The sequence below is a fragment of the Triturus cristatus genome, chromosome 9 (assembly GCF_964204655.1).
Source record: "Triturus cristatus chromosome 9, aTriCri1.1, whole genome shotgun sequence".
Lineage (NCBI taxonomy): Eukaryota > Metazoa > Chordata > Amphibia > Caudata > Salamandridae > Triturus > Triturus cristatus.
The window spans coordinates 322,606,258-322,624,861 of record NC_140592.1 but is presented as its reverse complement, the minus strand read 5'-3'; the positions used below and the strand labels follow the sequence as shown (position 1 = coordinate 322,624,861).

At 45.9% G+C, this 18,604-nt stretch overlaps 1 protein-coding gene across 2 annotated transcripts in view; it reads left to right on the top strand.

Moving 5' to 3' along the window:
- The first annotated feature begins 433 nt into the window (after positions 1–433).
- The window catches only part of RNF123 (ring finger protein 123), a 1,761,234-nt gene continuing 1,743,063 nt past the window's right edge, over positions 434–18,604 (top strand). For both annotated transcript variants that reach the window (XM_085625036.1, XM_085625035.1), the window contains exon 1: positions 434–941. The gene's annotated coding sequence lies outside the window, so the exon portion shown is untranslated. The remainder of the gene's footprint in view (positions 942–18,604) is intronic.

The following is an 18,604-nucleotide window of genomic DNA, read 5'->3' as shown; positions in this document are numbered from 1 at the left end:
ATCAAGCATGGTCACCCCAGGCCCACTCGACCCGGTCGGTGACTTACTTAATTTCAACCTGAAGTACACCTTTCCAAGTCAACATCAACGTGAGGTCTAATTAGCGCCACAAACTGAATTACGAAGGAAGGCTCGAACAGATGCACGTGCGGACAGAACAGCCAATCAGCATCCCTAAATTCTGTGCAGCACACAAGGGTTGGTCGAGGTGTCCCCGTTGCTCCTCCCAGTCGACTCCCTAAATATGTTCAGCTGCAAGATTGGTTGTTATGCGACCCGGAAGTACTAAAATATTACTGACAAGTGACATGTTAAATATCAACAACGGACAACAGTTATTAGACTGAGTTCATGCAGGGTCCGTTTTCAACTAGTGGACAGGTGGTCATTTGTGGAGCGCGCGGTGTACGGTTACTGAGGGGAATAAATAGTCGGGTGTGAGAGTGTGCAAGAGTAAATGCACATTGTTGGGAGTGAGCGGCACGGGAACAGTGGAAGGCGGACACCGAGTGCAGTGGTGAGAAGAGGGTGCACAGCTTCATTGGAGTGCTGGAAAGCAGAGGGGCAGCTGCCAATGACAGTCCAGAGGGTAGACTGTTTCATTACTTTGCAGAGGGTGGAGTGTTTTCGTAGTGACTTATAGGTTTGTGAAGTGATCCTAAGAGCTTTTTCTGCACCACTTAAGTAAGAGGAACAGGTGAACAGAATTACAAAGAATAGTTTAAGAGAGCAGTGGTGTTTAAACAAGAGTACATTGTGCAAAGCAACCTAAATGGACAGTTTAGGGTTTAACCAGAGAGCTCAAGAAACACAAGACGGCTGAATATAGAGAAGGAAGAGGGTAGCACAAACGAAGAAGATAGATCCTGAACTCTCCTTGAACTCGGAACTTGCTGATCTGCAACTTGGAAGACGTTCGTTGGCAGAGGTGGATTAGACGGGTAAGGAGAAAAACATTTTTCAATTGAACCTTTTATAACGGTGGGGGAACGAATTTGTTCTTAGGACTGACCGTAAACCATTGGTAGATATTTTTACCACCAAGGGTGGTGGCAGGGCCACTCCATGCATTGCCAAATGGCAGTACAGACTAAATGAATTTAATTACCGTCTGGAATATGTGGCTGGTGTGAAGAATCACGTAGCCGATTGCCTGTCCAGGTTACCTCTCGCTGAGGTTGTCTTCAACCCTGAGGGTGAGCATTTGGAAATGGTGTGTGCTGTTAGTACGGTAGCTGATATTGGGGCTTCTTTGTCTGAAGTTGATTGGAAGCTGGCTCTGTCTGACGATGTTGAGATCAGCAAGGTGATGGACTTTGTGGTTCACGGCTGGCCCAAAAAACGATTTTGGCTCCTGAACTAATTCCTTTTAAGAGGGTATGTGATGAGTTGTCTCTTGTAGACTGGATTCTGCGTAGAGGTGGATTACTGATTGTTCTTGTGACCATGCGTAAGAAGGTTTTGGACCTGGCCCACGAAGGTCATCTGGGCAACTGTTCCATGAAGCAGAGAGTTAGAGAAGAGTTCTGGTGGCCGGTTGTTGATAGGTCCATTGAACACTGTGTTCGTGATTGTGGTGCGTGTGTTTTGAATGACAAAACTCAAGTGACCTATCCCTCTTCCATCAGTACCTTTGCTGTGAAGAACTCTCCCTGGTGCAATTTGGCTTTCGATGTGGCTGGTCCGTTTAGTGGTATGGGCAGTTCTCCCAAATATACTTTGGTATTGATTGACTATATGTCGAAATGGCCTGAGGTTAGGTTTGTAGATGGGATCAATTCTGCCACTGTCATCAATTTCTTCAAGGATGTTTTTCTTTGGGAAGGGTTTCCGGAGGAGTTGGTGACTGATAATGGCACCCAGTTTGTATATGTGGAGATGCAGGAATTCCTTAAGGTGCATGGTATTAAACATATCCTCACCTCCCTTTATCATCCCTGCAGTAATGGTCTGGTCGAATGCCTGAACCGTGTGATCAAAGATCAATTGCAGTTGGCTTCTATTAATGCCTTGCACTGGAAGGTGGCGATTTCTGACATGTTGTGGGCATTGAGAATTACTCCTCACTTGAGTACTGGCATGTCTCCTTTCACTTTGCTAAGGGGTAGGGTGGCCGGTTCCAAGCTGAATAAAGACTGACTGTCAAGGAAGGAAGTGGATCTGCAGAGGCTAGGCAGTGTAGCTGACGTCGGGGCCACTGCCCAAGCCAAGGATGCATCTGATTGTGTCAGAATATCTCCAGTGCGTCAAGGGTACTGGGTGAGGATTAAGAAAACTGTTCTTGTTCGCAAGGGATCCTCTCGGTTTTCTGCTCCTGTTAGAGTGAGAGACCATGTTGTTGTGCTGGAGAATGGGAAAATATGTAACAAGTGTGCTGTCTCAGTCGTGCCGGAGTCAAAAGCTGAGTTTGTGAGAGGAAAATTTGGGGTGCACACTCCTTGCATGACTTTGCCTCCTGTGGTGGAGAGTCCGAGGATTCCTGTACCTGCCATTTAAACTGTCCCCGGACAATGCCTTCCTAGAACTAGGGCTCCTCTCACCAAATTCCAGGATTATATTGGATATTACATTTTGTTTTTGTTTTTTGTGTTGCTTTCTCTCTCCTTTTCCTCTGTGTTTGATAAGTTTTTGTTCTTATTGTTTTCTATGTGAAGGGGGGGGTGTTGGGATCTCTCGGGGGTTTTCTCGTGCGCATTATGTTCTATGTGTTCCTTGCATGGAACATAGAATGTGTGGTTTCGGCAGTTGCTGCCGGGGAAGCTGAGAGACTAGACTGGATTAAAGAAGCTCTTCAAACCTACCTGGCTGTCGTCTTCTTTTCAGAAAGGAAATGCCCCTTTTTACACCGTAAGCTGCCAAATGTCGATTTCTCAGATTACTGACTTTATTGCACGAACGCCGCCACTTTGACATTGGCACACAGGAAAAATGCAATTCATGTTTTTAGTATCCTTTTTCCTTCACTGCACATTTTATCTTTTTATTTATCATGTAAACGAAATTGCAAAGATGTTAATTAATCATGCAAATAAAGACTGCTATAATACTCTAGGTACTCCAAGTAGACTTCAGCAGTGGTGGTTTATTTTGTGACAAGGTCTTGCTTATTCTACAAGTGGGTAAAGGATGTGACCTGCCAGGTTTTAACTTTGATGGAGTTCTGTAACCCAGTTGCATAGCTGGAGGGTGACTAGTATTTCGACTTTTCCTTCCTGTGTTTTATTATGTCCAGTCTGATGATGCTTCTTGGTACACATTCCTATATTCACGTTATGCGACAGCGCATGTGCATTGCGCTTGTGTAGCACTATGCATTTTTTGGTGGTCCGTGCATGTATGCGGTGGTGTTAAGTTATGCTTGTGCTGTCATTATAAGATTCACTTATTAAATAATGCACTTCGTTATACTGGCTATTGCGTTCTGTTACTATGTTGTGTTTTGGTTTCGAGGGAGCAGAGCGCGGGGAGAGAATGTAGGAAAGGTATATAGTAGCTGGGAATGATCGTTAAGCATTCATTTGTTACATCTGACTTGTGTGTAATTTGTTGAGGATTAAAGTCCACTCCTTTTGAAGTCTCAGACTCCATGGATTTATTCATTCTAGGAAAATTCTCCTTACTTTACACTGGTGATGAGCGGGTACGGATTTACTTGTGCATTTTGCAGTGAGTTGCGCCTCTGCTATATTTTTTATAATTACGAACTGCTCTTTAAGTGATACTTATTTTAGCGTTATCTGCTGTTTTGCATTTTAATGTTTAGTGCTTTACTCTCCGGAGGTTTTCTGTGCTGCCTGTCCTTTGCCCCTGGTCTGGCTTCTCTCTTCTCCCACTGTTGGGACATCTATTTGTTTCTGTTTTGTGAGACTCTCTGGTTCGCCACGGGTTTTCCCGATTGCGCAGAGAGAGTCCTGGACACTCAAGCCGGAAGCAATTTTGGGGGTTAGCCGTCCAGCTTGCGCATATTTCCGGGTTGAGGCATTAAATGCCGAAGCAACAGCAGGTGCCCAGCGGACGCGCAAAGGCAAGCTTGTCGGTGCCAGGGGCAAGGCATGCTGCTCATTTCCCCCCCCGGAAGATGAAAATGCCCTGATTACAACCTACTCAAGGACCTGTCTTCTTAAACTAAGTCTCAAACCTCTCCACGTGGGGTGTTTAAATAAGATTGTCCCTACTACTGGGGAGGCTGAATATTGCCAGCATTGTAATTTCAGACCCTCATATGGCTCAGCCTCTGTCCCTGGGACTGTTGCCAAAATTGGTTCCGAATCCAGTCCTTTTCGGGGAGTGTTAATAAACGTACGCTCCTGACCAAAACACAAAACCGAGATCGCTTTGATTATTGAAACTCTGAACTTAGACTGCTTCTTTGTCACCGAGACATGGGCCAGGGAGAACTCTGGTCTAGACCTGTCAGACGCTGTTCCGTCTGGCTATATCATTTTCAGATGTGACCGCCTCAACCGTAGAGGTGGCGGACTGGCCTTGGTGGCACGGAGCTCTCTTAGATGCACTCTGGCCTCCTGGTATACCGCTCGCCTGGCCCTAGAACCAGGTGTACAGAGTCATTGTGTAAAACATTGGAACCATTTGTTACCTCCACTCATTTTACCATACTAGGGGATTTTAATTACCATCTAGAAAACAAACAAGATAAAGATTCAGCGCTCCTCCTTGAGCTCATGACATCTTTGGGATTTGAGCAATTAGTTCAATCAAAAACACAATGTACATAGGGGTCACAGGGGAGTTAATTATGGACTGACACACCTCCAATCCCCAATCAGTACTTAACAACTAACAGGAGATGCTCAGTCCGTTCATAGAGAATAGACAGCCACTGAACGCTGTGAAAAAATACTAAGAAACCTCCTCAGATAATTTGCTCATCACCTGGCAGGAGTTAAGGGTCCATCAGCCCACCCTTACTGGCGGAGCTTCGTCATCTGAGACTCTAGGAAGTCAGGATTTAGGGCCACAGTTTTGAGCCACCGGGCCCTGCTGGGTACCTGACCTGATTCTCCTGAAAAGGGCTCCTGCCGAGGTGTGTGTTCAAACTATATGAACTCTAGTGACGTGCAGTGCTCTGGTGTAAGTGCGAGTTAAAAATGGCTACCCGGGCAAAAAAGATGTTTGAGGATTGTCCAGGTGTCATACTTAAAAAATAAATAAATAAATAAAAAACAATAGTCTTGAAAAAATTGACTATTTCCTGGCTAAGTCTAATGCGGTCGACATGTTTCAGCCGAATTGGTCAACTAACCCGGCTTTCTTCAGGACCTAGATATAGTGGAATAAAGGCTACTGCAGGATAAACACAATTCATGCATAAAATCGTGAAAAACAATACTCACAAAGGAAATACAATAATCGGGTAAGTATGTGGCAGTTGCCACCCTACCGGACAAGCAAACCTCGTGCTTGGAGGTAAGAGCTAACTCTTCTTTCCTAGGGAGAATTCAAAGATTCAGACCATCAGAAAAACGTATCTTACATGAATCACAGCATCAGTGGCTACTATTCAACAGTGCCCATTATGCACTGCTTAAATCGTGGAAGAACCCAGACAATGGATCCTAGCAAAAAAGGGTTTCAAAAGAACTGTACTTAACTTACCCAGCTTTCTGTGGGAGAAAAACCTCACCTCACCCGGCTGACTGCTCGGAGATGGAGGCACCGCTCTGTTTCTATGTGAAGAAAAGCAGAAAAGTTGCATATTCATACTAGTCTGTCTAAACACTTCCCATGCGCATCAAACACTATAATTAACCTAAGGAATCAATAACCAAAAAACACTCAGTCCCCCATGGATACAATAATGCAGGAAAATGAAATGGATGTTCTATCTAAAACCTGGGTTGTTCAAAAAGATTCGAAGATCATGCAATTTAAAATAATGAACACCTCAATCTGTATAGTCACTCCTGGATCATCCAAAAGTTAAATACAACAGAGTCCAGGGAGAGCAACACAATATATGAGGTTCAAGCAGGGAGGAATTGCCATCTCACTGTTCAATCTAATCCAAAATGGACATACATAGACCTACAACCCTCGGACAAAAACGGGGGCTCTCCTCTCCTTACCTGTCCGTCGGTACTTCAAGCCAGACTACGAGCTGTCTGGGAGGTGACGGCAGGGGGAGGGAGAGCTCCTTGTATACCCGTCTTGATTGGACGAAATGACTTTATTCACATCAGCTGCCGGTATTACCTCTGCACAAACCGCATGCGCCTGAGGAAAAAATGCGCGAGCTCCAAGACACTTACTCCGGCGCACTGTGATATCACAACTGGCAGAACGGCGCGGCATCAACTAATGCCATGCTTAGAGTGACAACACTTCGCTTAGCACATGCGCGGTGTCAGGAACCAGTGGTATGCCCCGGCTCTGCATCCGCGCATGCGCATTGAAATCAGGACGGACTAGATTGAATAGTCTTCCGTCGTGACAGAGTCAGCAAGAGTTGTATGCTCAGCCCGTTGCGATGGCAAAATGCCATTGCAGTAGTCCCGCTCTATATCTTGTTTATTATCATCCTACAGGGATTCGCTCTTGAATTGATGGACCCCATCTCGTAGTGTATAAGTGTGCCTACAAACTATATAGCGGCAGCCAAACCCTAATCTGGGCCGTTTATAACGTTGACAGCAGCACATATTCAAACAAAACATAGAAACAGGCCACAACCAACAAACGTACTCAACGTACAAGTCTCATACAACCAAATTTCGACTCATACTGGTGACACGCAGTAACAGCCCCCTTCCGCATTCGGGTAGATAGTAAAATAGATTTACCCAAAAACTGTTAGACCAATGGTCCATAGAGGATGGCACGTGCCTGAGTGTACATGTCTATGTGGGATAAATCTAGGCAGTCTTATGCACAATTGTGCAGATGCCTATTTATGTCGAAAATATTGATAATGACTCAGGATGTCGTAATATGATGGAATTTTTGTACACTAGTCAATTTAGAAACTAAGATAGTCAGACGTGGTTTCAGACAGAGGCCCATGGTATACTGTCATTTAGGCCATGTATGTCTGTTTTCAATCTAAAAATCCACCTCTGCTCTTTTGAAAACAGAAATCTTGAGAAATCTGCTACGTGCTGGGGAATAAAGGGACGTTCCAGCACAAGCCATGTCAAATCGTCGGCCTTGTGTTGTTTAGAAAGAAAATGGTCTGTCAGGCAGGTAGACTGTTTCATACACCGAATGGTGCTCTTATGCTCACTTATACGGAGCTTCACTTTGCGTGTAGTGTAACCAATGTAATGCAGAGCACAAGGGCATGTGATCATATAGATCACACACTCAGAATTACAATTTGTGTGGTTCTGCAAAATCCAAGGACGGCTGGTCCCTATGTCCACTGATGTTGTTTTGGTTGTCTGGGGACATACACTGCACGAGCCACAAGGATAGTGGCCTCGCACAGGGGGTAATGACCACAAGGTGTTGACGTCACATGTGGACTGTGACAGTGGTCGCGTGTGAACCAGACTGTTCCGTAAACTTGGGCCTTTCTTAGAACGCAAAAAGAGGGGACGGGATGTTTTCCTATGCCACATTGAGGATATGCCAGTGCTTGCGTACTGTTTTTTGTAATCGATTAGAAAGGGTACAGAAGGTAATTACGAAGGTCAACCTGTCATTGGGAATTTTTGGAGTGCTGTCATCCAACAACGCATCCCGATTGTTATTCGACGCTCTCTTCCAAGCCTGACGTACCAGTCGCTTAGGGTACTGACGTGACCGAAGTTGGAGTGCCAGTTCACTGGCATGTTTGTCAAAAAGATCCCTGGTGGAGCAGTTCCTCCGCACGCGTAGGAACTGACCCAACGTTAGATTCTCCCTGAGAGCCCTTGGGTGATAGCTATCAAAGGAAAGGAGAGAGTTCCTCGACATGGGTTTTTTGAATAGTTCGCATTGCAATGTGTCTTCATGGGAAAAGATGGAGATGTCAAGGAAGGATAACCGTTGCTGACTAAACTCGATGGTAAATTTCAAAAAGGCATCTTGTTGATTGAGCCAAGTGTGAAAAGCCAAAATCTCTTGGCTAGTGCCCCGCCAAACCACTAGTATGTCGTCTATGTACCTTTTCCACAGCACCAGATGTTGACGATAAGGGTTGCTGTGGTTCAGTACATGATTTTGCTCGAAAAGATGGACATAGAGGTTGGCGAGGCTGGGCGCAAAAACGCTACCCATAGAGGTGCCAGAGACCTGGAGAAAGATCTGATCTTCGAACCTAAAAAAGTTCTCCATCATTGCTATTCTAGCACACTCCATGATGAAGGAGACGGGAGTCATGCTGTTCAGTTCACGTGCCTCCAGAAGACCCCTGATGGAGTCCAAAGTCTCTTGTTGGGGAGTGCACGTATATAGCGACTCCACGTCAAAACTGGCCAAAATATCGGTACTGATGTTAAACTCGATCTCAGGCAAAATCCGTAATACATCAGAAGTATCTTTGAGGTAGGTGGGCATCTCAGTGACCATAGGCCGTAAGAAGAAATCCACGAATTTGGACAGAGGCTCAAGTAGTGAGCCAATCCCAGATATAATGGGTCGTCCAGGGGGTGGTCGTTGGCTTTTGTGGATTTTGGGGAGGCAATAAAAATAGGGCATCACAGGGTTTTCGGTTACCAAAAATTTAGCCTCATGTGGCGTGATCCACCCTTCTGCCTCACCTTCTTCGACTAGATGTTTTATCTCCAAAGTTAACCTGGGTGTAGGATCTGTATCCAAAATCTGAGAGGATTTGGTATCCTTAAGCTGTCTTAAACATTTGGTCCGATAAATCACAGTATCTTGAAGGACCGTGGCACCCCCTTTGTCCGCAGGCTTAATAATAACGGACATATCTCTTGTCAAATTCTGGAGGGCCAATCTGTCCTTCTTAGTAAAATTACAATAGTTGGTCGACCGTGTGTCGCATAATGCCATCACATCATGAGTTACTGCCTTCTCGAAGGTAGTAACCTGGGAAGGAACCTGATGTGACAATGGTGTGAAATTAGATATGGAACGTAGACCGGTGTTCATATTATTCATGTTGTTGCTGGGGGACACGCTGTTGTCCGACTCTGTTTTTAAAGAAAAAGTGGAGCCGAATTTTTCTGAAGAAGTTCTCCAGCTCACACCTCAAAGCAAAAGGATCACCTAAATGGGTGGACACAAAACCTAACCCTCTGTTCAGGACACTCTGTTCATCTTCTGTAAGAGTCCTTGAACTCAGGTTGACTATCAGATCGTTCATTCCCCGGTCGAGTTAGGGGTTTGCTGCTGGTTGCCCCTCCTGCTCCGAGTATTCGGGAATGTCAGGCATGGTTGCCAATGGACAACGGGAGTACCTCTCCGTTTGCCCCTGGCGCGTCCTTGACCCTGGTCTAAAAAAGACTGGTTTGGGTAAAATTGTTGTTGCGGTGGAAAAGATTGCATGTGTGGTGGAAAAGGGGGTGGTTGATAGCCCCAAGGAGCCGGTGGCCACCATTGGCCTTGATTTGGATAAAATCCTTGGGTACCACGCCTCTTCTCTTATTGTATCTGCGGAATTGTCCCCTCCCTCTACCTTGGGGTACCCCGGTCATGGAGGAATCAGAGTCACCTGATCCTAGATCCGACCCAGATGATGAATAGTTGGACCCATAACGCCTGCCTTTGTTGTTAAATACCAGGGCCACATAGGTGTCACTGGTATAGGGGTAGATTTTCTCCCAAGAAAAACGGGCTATATCTTTCTTGAACTTATCTATTTTAGTAATCAAGATGTTGTCTCTATATTCTTTATTGGTCTTGTTTGTCTCATCCAATTGTTTCTTATATAGAGCCGATGTAATGCTGGTTTTGATTTGTCCCTCAAGTGTTTGAATTTCGATGAGGATGGCTTCGGCCTGGCGTTTTGCCGTGCTGATAATCAAAATTAACCAGTCACGGGTACACCGCCAGGCGATCAGTGCCCAGTCCCGCAGAAATTGTTTGTCCGTAAGAAATAATCTAGGCGTATTGGTCACAATTAAGCCAGTGGGGGCACATTTCCCTCGTAGATATTCTGCCATGACTAGACCATGGACTGCTGTTCGTGACTGTGTCTTTCTGAGAGTAAGTAAAGTGGCCCAGTCATACTTTGGGCTCCCTGTAATTTCTGGTAGGGAGTCCAGAATACTGGGGTTATCGGACAGTATTGTACTAAGAGTTTCATCATCAAAGGCTAAACCTGCAAAATCAGCCATCGTGGGGCGAGTGTTTGAGAGGTCAATGACCCTAGGGAGCGTTTTTAAGACTTCTTAAGAAAAATCTGAAGTCTAGACGGGACTCGCAGCCGTAGCTGCTCTAATAACCAAAAACACAATGTACATAGGGGTCACAGGGGAGTTAATTATGGACTGACACACCTCCAATCCCCAATCAGTACTTAACAACTAACAGGAGATGCTCAGTCCGTTCATAGAGAACAGACAGCCACTGAACGCTGTGAAAAAATACTAAGAAACCTCCTCAGATAATTTGCTCATCACCTGGCAGGGGTTAAGAGTCCATCAGCCCACCATTACTGGCGGAGCTTCGTCATCTGAGACTCTAGGAAGTCAGGATCTAGGGCCACAGTTTTGAGCCACTGGGCCCTGCTGGGTACCTGACCTGATACTCCCGAAAAGGGCTCCTGCCGAGGTGTGTGTTCAAACTATATGAACTCTAGTGACGTGCAGTGCTCTGGTGTAAGTGTGAGTTAAAAATGGCTACCTGGGCAAAAAATTTGTTTATTGAGGATTGTCCAGGTGTCATACTCAAAAAAAAAAAATAAATAAATAAATAAATAAAAAAAAACCAACCAATAGTCTTGAAAAAATTGACTATTTCCTGGCTAAGTCTAATGCGGTCGACATGTTTAAGCCGAATTAGTTCAATCTCCAAACCACACCGTCGGCCACACTCTGGATGGCATTTTCACCAACCACAACAATTTAGGGATAGAGACTGTCCAGCCCCTCAGCTGGGTAGACCATTTGTTGATTGAGGTCTGAGTCTGCCCCCCCCCCCCTTCTCACTACTGTGAAGGAGGGCTCTAGTCCAAGGTCCATATGCTGTAGGGGTATGAGCAAGCTCACAGCCACTAAATGGAAGGCCACCTTGGGTACAGCCTGTGAGGGAAGGCATACTCTACTCCCTCCCACAGCAGAGTGTTTCCATAACTGGATTAACAAGGCTCTGGACATTGCTTCCACTTTTAAGACTGCATCACTAGTAGAGCTAAACCATTGGCCCCATGGTTCTCAGAAGAGCACAGATCCATTAGGCGGGAGTGCTGCATGCAAGAACGCAAATGGCGTAGGGACCCCTGTTCTAGGGAAAATGCTAAGCAGATATCCCTGCTACAGTAATACAAGCACGCTATCTTACAAGCTAAATCCCGCTTCTTTACTGAAAAGATTCGTTCAGAAATCATTTTTCCAGTATGCTCTTCAGGGTCATCAAGGAGATCAGAGCCACCAGGAAATCAGTTGTTTACCCCCTCCTAAGATTTCTGTGATAGAGTAGCTACTTACTTTCAGGACAAGGTCCTGAAGATCTTCCAGGAGTTTTGTCCTATGGAAACTGAAGACCCAGAGGCCAAAGAGGCTACTCAGGACTGCGAGAGGCTTCTAGTTAATCCCTGCCCACCTACCACAGCCCAGCAACCAAAAGATGTTGAGGAGGCTATGCAGGACTGTGAGAAGCTTGCCCATGCCTCCTTCCCTCTAATTACTGCTCAACAAACTATAAAGATCTCCTAATGGGCCTTAAATCGGGTGCTCCCTCAGATCCCTGCATGCCCTCCATACTTCAACTGGCTCCTGGTAGATAACTTCCTATGCAAGGTAACAACAGTCTGCTATCTGGGAATTACCCGCCAAAATTGCACACAAATTCCTCAACACCGTACTGATGATTTATGTTGAACCCAGGAGTGCTTAGACCTCTCTCAGAGTAGGTTTCGCGCCGGTCACAGCACAGAGTCTGCCCTTATTGTAGCCACTGACCATATCTGCATGCAGGTGGATCAGGGAGCAGGGAGGATTTGCAGTGTTGATTGTGCTCGGCCTGTCGGAAGCCTTCGATACCGTCTCCACGACATGCATGGTCCTGCGTTTGCAGCAAGTGGGAGTTGGGGGTAAAGCTCTGCAGCTCCTCCATTCCTTCATGTCGGGGAGAATGAATATCGTTAGCTGCGGAGGTTTTAAAGCTAAGCCTTTCAGGCTTCCATGTGTGGTCCCTCAGGGCTCCTCCCTGAGCCCCACCTTATTTAACAATTATGTGACCCCCCTGGCTAAACTGATGAGCTCATTTGGTTTCCAGGTGATCTGGTACACAGATGATACTCAAATCAGTGCTTCCATCTCTAATTTGCAATTGGTTGCGGAGAAATTCAACCAGTATATGGCAAACAGCATCTGTATGTATGAAGGGTAACTCCCTTAAGATCAATGCTGATAAGACCAAGATACTGGTTTGTGGCTTGCAGAACTTTATCTGTTCGAGTACTTGGTGGCCTGCAGATTGCGGTCCCCTTCTTGTCCCATCGAATACAGTTAAACATCTAGGGGTCAGTTTCGATGAGGGTCTGACCTTTGATGCTCAGGTCAACCATACGGTCAGCGCCTGTTTCTTTATCTCAAAGATTCTCAGCAAGGTATTACCCTTTATCCCGCCTGAATTGCATCGGCCCGCCATCATTACAGTTCTCACCTCCCGGCTTGATTACTGCAATACTTTATTCCTCAACATCAATGCGACTTCTCTGAACAAGCTTCAGGTTGTTCAGAACGCAGCAGCAAGGCTGATCCTGAACATTCCTATCCAACTATCTGCCAGGGATCTCCTTCAAGGTTCTGAGCAGGGTATACAAAGTCTTGCATAGCAAAGGCTGACTGCAGGTGAAAACCATGTTCCAATGGTATACCCCAGGAAAGTCCTGAGATCTTCCTCCCAAAAAAAATTGATCTTTCTTAGATACCGCAGGGCCAAGTGGGGCGGTCGCTCCTTCTAGTTAGCGGCTGCCAACTTTGGAATTCCCTGCCTTTCCGCATTTCCAATGCGGACTCTCTTCTGGCTTTTAGAAAGCTGCTGAAAACATGGCTTTTCTCATCCTAGTTGGCTGTCTTATGCTCCTTCCCTCACCTTCGTCTGCTTGGCGCCTTGACACCCTCGGTAAAAGTGCACTTGATATATTTTATCCTATCCATGTGTTAATTCTACAAAGCATGCCATCATGGATTATAGCCAATTTCATACCTTGGAAGTTTGATGTATTCGTAGTTCCTGCTACACTTTACTATTGTCTGCACTGTACTGGATAAACAGTGAGAAATTTACAGATTGGTTCCGTGTTGGATATAGGTTGTACCTTGGGTTTTCATTGCCTATAGCATCTGGCTATTTCATTGGATACAGCGCGGAAAGGGACAATTTTATTAGTTGGACAACCGGTGATCGCTATTGGTTGTTTCTGCACGTCTTCAAGCATTTTCGCAATCCGCGTAGGAAGGAGCATCTGATTGGGCATAATGTTGTGTCCATTGGGAAAATGCATCCGCTGTACAGAACGAACTCCGTCAGCATTTCTCTTCATATCAGTGTGCTGCATCAGAACAGTGATTGTAGTGCTCAGCCATCTGTACACACGGTGATGTGCACACCCAAAACAGTGCATATAACGATATGATGAAACATTATCTCATATGACGACGGTGACAACTTTTATTATTTTCTGTTGTTGTTTTCTTGTTACCATACTATGTTATGCACATTTTAATCAGACGATGGTGACTACTTCTATTATTTTAAATATCTTACTTGAGTAATGTGATTATTCTGGTTGTTTTTAGTTTTTATGTGCAGAAACTGTCGGGTATTGTCCCACCAACCTCATTTCTAGCAGCATCTGGTGAGCCACCAATGGACTGGGAAACGTGGAAAGCGGTATTTTTAGCTTATGTTGAAGTATTAGATGAGGATGACTGAACCTGAGAAAAAATTTGCGTTATTACAACATTGCTTGGGTGGTGTAGGTTTGAAGGGGGATGCATTTCCTGGGCTGGTGTGCCCCAACGACCCCTCACCTGTTTTCGCCCCTTGGGGGCATAAGGAGCAGCAGCGGCAGCAGGAGGCAGGACCAGGGGGCCATAACATCGACGCTGGGGTGGGACTCGGTCCCCCAGCAGGCCCTGTGTTCACCCAGCGTGGGAGGTGACGTCACTCTCCTGGCGCCGTATTTGAACTCCGCCGCCACTCAGAGGCTGGAGGAGGCTGGGCTGGGCCACCCCTCTTGGTTTTGGTCTAGACCTATAAGACAAAAAAATCCCGGCTTAAGGACATTACTTGGGTTCAGGTTAGTGACTTGTTAACTACTTTTACACTGATAAGACTGGTGCGTTCATTCCTCTCACTGGGCTATATCTGAACTATTTTGGGTCCAGTTGGTACACTGCCAAAGTCAAAAGTTGGGGTCCTACTGGTCTATCGCTCTGGAGTATTGACTGTGACCATACAAAAGTGGCAGTAACTAAGGAGCAGGAAAAATTTCTAAAAATGGGTAAGCAAAATTGTATTGACAAACAGCCAGTTCCACTGATGTCAAAACCTAAAATTCAACCCGCCTCTTGATAGGATGCTGGAGAGAGCAATAGGAGTGGTGGCAACTGAAATTGAGCAGACCGAGAGATGATTGTCACTCCCCCCAAATCTGGACCCTCCCTTAATAGATCTCGAAACATAACAATCATTCGGTCCATCCCCCAATAACACTCCCAGGGCCACGACCTCCACCGATGATGCCCCTATTGCTAAAATTCAAACTGAGGCAATTCCCTCTACGCCAAATGAAGAGGGGAAAACCCAAAGCTCCAATCAAAATAGGGACAAAAAAGAAGAAAGTAGCAGAAGTACCAATGGACAATAATGACAGCAGGGAGGGGGGGTCCTTTCAGTAGAACTGAAAGGGATAAAGAACAACCAGCTTGGGTTATAGATCTAGTGGTGGATTTACATCTTCGAGTAAGGACTATTGTAAAAGATGAACTCAAAACATTGATAGACAGGGTTGATAAGCTGACGACACTGCTAGAGTCTAGGGCAGGGGTCACTAACGGAAGGGAAGGGACGGGTAGTGGTCAAGTAAAACAGGCTGAACGTAATATTAGTAAGGCTGCACCAATCCCATGCCATCCCAAAATAGCTCCACACCCCGCTCTGCTAATGTCCAAGCAAGGCAATGTATTGCATCTCCCAGCAGGATAAATTCAACTCCCGTCCCCCCCAGAATAGTGGCCCACAGCAAGATAGTTGACATCGGGAGAGGGTAGGCATCATAAAAAAGAATGAGACCCCAAAAGAGGATACCCCGCCATTATGCATTAATCTACTGCCAGCAGCAACCCCCTACGTTGCCATCTTGACAGGCATCCCAGAGCTTGGGAGGGGGCAAAAGGAATCCCACCAGGATTTAAAAAGCAAATGTCTGTTTTGGCTAGTTAATAACAAGCAATTTTTCTATGAGGATGCTGGAGAAATTTAAACGACCCGTCGAGTAGGCTGGGTGGGCTGAAGACCGAAGGCCCAGCGGGGAGATTGCGTAGTCATCAACTTTAGAAATCCATCAGTCGCCCGTGCAATTTTAACAAGGGACGACTGGAGACAGGAAGGGACAATAAGAGCCATTCCGCTGGGTTATTTTTATCCCCCACGAGGCCCACAGCACTGTGAAAATGGCTGGGAGGGGAGGCCTCTAAATCAAAATTACCAAACTGATACCATGGGATTCCAACTGCTGAAGTGTCCACTCTTATCCAATCCCACAACTAACAGGTTTGGGGCTCTTGAAGAAGTAGATTGACTTGTATCTGAGGGGTGCAGGCTAAAGGATACTAAACATCAAGCAGGGGTGATCACAGAACAGTGTAGGATAGAAGAAGAGGGTGAGTCCAGTGGGAGGCAGAAAGTGAGAGAACAAGGTAACAAGTTAGTACACGGAGGGACAATAATTAATAGCCAACTCCTTGTTTCCCAATGTAGGTCCTCTCAGGAGTTAGGTCTGTGTACAGGCGAGACTATGCCCCCGTCCCCAGAACGTACGACCAATGATAGAAGGCTGGATCTATGGAGGCTGCGAGTTATCACTTGGAACGTGTCCGGCCTAGCCCCCAAGTTGGATAGTCCCCAATGGGGGAGCTTCATTGAACAACATGAAATCTGCATGTTCAAAGAAACCTGGGCAAGGGGGGATTTACCCAAACTAGGTTATACCACAGTTTACCATTTCAGCGACATCAGGTGGGAAGGGGAGGCCATCGGGGGGTTGAGTGCTTTGGTGGGGACACATTTGGGTTGTACATCAATTCAGCTTGAAACCGCCTCGAATGACATATTGTGTGTCCTCCTTAAGTTCCCCCCCGAGGACCACTGTTGCCCTAATTAATGTCTATTCTAGACCAGTTAGCCGTAGTCAAGAGTCGAAGACCCTTGGCGAGCTAACGACATTTCTTAATAATATTCCTGACAACTAACTGCTGATCGTTGGGGGGAGGGGGTATTTTAACTGTCAGTATGAGCCCCTAGATGGCATGAATAGGCACACCTCATGTGAAGAAGATCTGCATTGGGCTGTAACGGACTCAACCTGCCCTTTGGTAAAAGCATGGACCCCCTTGGTACTTCAGATGAATTCTCTGGTACTAAAATATTCACTGAGAGCATGCAATGGTAGATCTAAGTCCGACACCCTTGGTAAGCATACTTTTAATAGAATTGGCCAAAATACGCTAATTGACTATATTTTGGTCACCATAAGCTCATGGCATAGGGTTGCTGATTTTAGGATTGTGCCGCGTTATGATAGTGACATCGACGCGCTAGTTCTGGAATTACTCATATTAACCCCTGAGAGAACAACGTGGCCCCCTTTTGCTGATGGCAGACTGACTATTTCTAACTGTAGGATGAGAGTCCGATGGGCGAACTGGAGTAAAGCTCAAGAAAAGCTAGGCGCCCTGTATTTAACTGTCATCCGTTTTCTTACGGACTCTATTCAATCTGTGTCTGCCGATAACACCCAATTTGAACAACCGAAGGTTGCCCAGAACCACACAAAGTTAGCAGCCACTATGGCCGACTTTTCTTTTCTTCCAATAAAAAAGACTAATAATTAAAGACTACCCCGTCACCCATGGTGTAATGGTAACTGCCGAAAGGCCAAAAAAGCTTTGATCTCTGCCATTAAAGCTAAAAATTGACAGTTGATTAAAATCTGTAGAACAGCCTACCGATTAAGTATGGCGGAGGCAAAAAAACAGTGGGAAAGTGAAAAGTGGGAAACCCTCGGAAATTCTCTGAGAACCCGTGACATGAAGACCTTTTGGAATGTGGTGAACACGGGTTCCACTGAAGGCAAATCTGCAATAGAGCCAACCTGGGGGCAAATGTGTGGAGGGATCATTTTGAGTCCCTCTACTCGAGAGCTAACCCAGGGGCTAATGTAATAAATGAAATGTGTCACCATCTGCAGGCAGACTGCTCTAATGCAAACAAGAACACTACTAGAGCGGGGGATGATTTCCCAATGATAACCCTCACAGAGGTAACTGGTGCCCTAAGCCTAATTGCGCCTGGTAAGGCACCAGGGCTTGACAAGATCCCCGGGGACTTGTTCCGAAGCGAACCTACCATTTGGGCTCCGTACTTCTGGGTTTTATTTAATGCTGTTATGCAAGGTATGGCTATTCCTACCAGCTGGGCCGGGGCTGAAATAATTCCAATTTTTAAAAAGGGCTCCCCACAAACTATAGGCCCATAAGCCTTATCGACATCAGCCCAAAAATCTTTGCACGTGTACTGGTGTATAGTTTTCAGAGTTGGATGGAGGAACACAAAATTCTCAGCCCGTTTCAAGCAGGGTTCAGGGAAAAAATGTCCACTCTTTCACTTTCTTTGGTTTCCTCCGCTCCTGATCTTACCAACCTCCCCCTTGAGTCCCAGGCCAACGCCATCAGTACATGGCTTTCCTCTTCGTGCGATCGAGTGGCCCCGCTAAAAAAGATCAAGGCGGTTCGCCCTTACGATGCGCACAAATGGTTTTCTCCAGAGCTCAAAGCTTTAAAACTCGACCTCAGGTGGTCGGAACGTCTCTGGAGACGGCAGTACTCTCCCTCTTTGCGCGCTAAATATAAATCACTCCTCACTGATTACAAACAAGCTATCCTTGTGGCCAAAACCTCCTATTTCACTGAGAGAGTAGCTCTCTCTGCAAACAAATCCCGTGAAATCTTTTCCCTGGTTCACAATCTTGCCACCTCTGATCGTTCTTCCCTCGGTTTGGTCCCCTCTCAGTCCCTCTGTTTGTCACTCAATGACTTTTTTTATAGACAAGATCGTGAAGATTAAAGCTAACATTCCGACTGTGCCCCAACCTACCCCTATGTGCTTTGTTACTTCCCCGCTTTCTTCCCTTGCCACTTTCCCCCCTATTTCTCTTGATCTATTCTACAACTACCTGCTCAAGGTTAAATCTGGTTCCCCTGCAGACTGTGCCCCGGCGCGCATCCTAAAAACTCTTTTAACCGACTCT